The sequence below is a fragment of the Protomyctophum parallelum genome, assembly GCF_964188405.1.
Source record: "Protomyctophum parallelum genome assembly, chromosome: 23".
In the NCBI taxonomy this organism is placed as follows: Eukaryota; Metazoa; Chordata; class Actinopteri; order Myctophiformes; family Myctophidae; genus Protomyctophum; species Protomyctophum parallelum.
In genome coordinates this window covers 29209958-29212457 of record NC_139715.1, presented here as the reverse complement: position 1 = coordinate 29212457, position 2500 = coordinate 29209958, and positions in this window count along the sequence as shown.

Sequence of the window (2500 nt, the reverse complement as noted above, 5' to 3'; positions counted from 1 at the left end):
GACCAGGTCATAAACTAGATGTGCCCCCGGGGGCCTGCAGGTCTCCACCAGGGCAGGTCAGTAAACCAGATAAAGGGCCCTTGGGGGCCTGCAGGTCTCCACCAGGGCAGGTCAGTAAACCAGATAAAGGGCCCCTGGGGGCCCAGGTCTCCACCAGGGCAGGTCAGTAAACCAGATAAAGGGCCCCTGGGGGCCCAGGTCTCCACCAGGGCAGGTCAGTAAACCAGATAAAGGGCCCTTGGGGGCCCAGGTCTCCACCAGGGCAGGTCAGTAAACCAGATAAAGGGCCCTTGGGGGCCCAGGTCTCCACCAGGGCAGGTCAGTAAACCAGATAAAGGGCCCCTGGGGGCCCAGGTTTCCACCAGGGCAGGTCAGTAAACCAGATAAAGGGCCCCTGGGGGCCCAGGTCTCCACCAGGGCAGGTCAGACTAGCAACGGAAGCGAAACAAAAAGGTATAAATATTTTGTAATCAAATCTGGGGTTTCTCGTGGATGGCCCACATGGTGGTAATAGCTTTCCTCTTGATAGCCGATCTACAAGCTCACAGCGCGTCGCGGCGCGCTGCGACGTGTCGTGAGCGTGCATGGGGTCCATTTCGCGGGAGGAGAGTTGTGACTCTTGGTAAGATTTCTAATTCTCCCGGGGATCCGTCCGTCGGCCGACAAACAGATCTACGTGGTGGTTATGACCGCGTGGACGCTGGCAGCTGCGGGGCAGCGCTTAGACGGTTGTGCTGTAATTACATCTGCAAAACACGCGTGAATCTGCATTCCTCATTCCTCGCACATCTTCATTAGCGGAGAGTGAAAGGTGGGGGGGGGGGGGCTAGATGGTCTGCGCCTCAAGACGCCTCAGACAATGGAGCGTTGAAGTTAATGCTTGGCGGGATGGTTCCGTTGTCACCACTGGACAGCTTCAATTAAGCGATAGATTACGTTTTGTAAGGAGTGATTTAGCACGCCTGTCTGTCTGTCTGTCTGGGTCCCTCGAGTGCTCTCTAATAAACAGAGTAATAGCAGTATAGCAGCCACTGAGTGGACGCCAAATGGACTTGAAAATAGACCACAGACGTCTATATATATATATGTCTTTGCACTGCTGACTGCAACTTTGTTCTGTGAAAGCCAGGCCATTGTAGCACCGTGTGTGCCTTGCTGCAGTGAACAGTGCATGCACGCACGCATACACACGGTGCATTTGCCTCCATTCAAAGCCGTCTGTGTGCGTGTGTACGGGACATGGTGACCTGTGTGTGCCCTCACTGTTGTGTCTCTTACTGGACGAGGGTATTAAAACTCGTACTTTCAAACTTTCAAATGCAAAACAAACTTTACAGCTTCAGTTTGGTACACACACCCCCCCCCCCCCCACCGCGGCCCCAGAGGTCATACAATTTTCTTTTTTTGCTGCCCAAAACCCTCGCCTCGACCACTGCATCGCTATAGCCGTGTTTCTGAGCAACACAAACCTGCACTTGACCCGTTCTGGACGTGGGAGCCCCTTTTGGTATTTTTAAAGCATCATGTTGTACTTCCTCCATCCTACCGTCCTCTCCACCAACCACAGACTACCGTCCTCTCCACCAACCACAGACTACCGTCCTCTCCACCAACCACAGACTACCGTCCTCTCCACCAACCACAGACTACCGTCCTCTCCACCAACCACAGACTACCATCCTCTCCACCAACCACAGACTACCGTCCTCTCCACCAACCAACCACAGACTACCGTCCTCTCCACCAACCACAGACTACCGTCCTCTCCACCAACCACAGACTACCGTCCTCTCCACCAACCAACCACAGACTACCGTCCTCTCCACCAACCACAGACTACCGTCCTCTCCACCAACCACAGACTACCGTCCTCTACACCAACCACAGACTACCGTCCTCTCCACCAACCACAGACTACCGTCCTCTCCACCAACCACAGACTACCGTCCTCTCCACCAACCACAGACTACCGTCCTCTCCACCAACACTATGCTGAGCACAGACCAACTGCACCTTGGCCCGACCTTCAGGGATCACAGCGATGCATGCAGCTAGGTGTGTGTCCGTGTGTGTGTGTGTGTGTGTGTGTGTGTGTGTGTGTGTGTGTGTGTGTGTGTGTGTGTGTGTGTGTGTGTGTGTGTGTGTGTGTGTGTGTGTGTGTGTGTGTGTGTGTGTGTGTGTGTGTGTGTGTGTGTGTGTGTGCGTGCCCTTGGGGCAGAGACCAACCCCTATGTGCTAACAGAGGGTCAGGGGTCACAGCAATTAGGAAGCAGCTGGAATTCCCTAATTAGCAGATCTATCAGTTATGTTCCTGTTGATGTAGAGCGCACGTACTGTACGCACACACACACTCACGTACGCACGCACACACACACACACACACACACACTCACGTACGCACGCACACATCCCAGATAACCTTTACACAACTGTCATGTCCGTACCTCACCGCACACGGCCGTTAACCGCCTCACACAAGGCCAGGACAGATCTCCAGAGG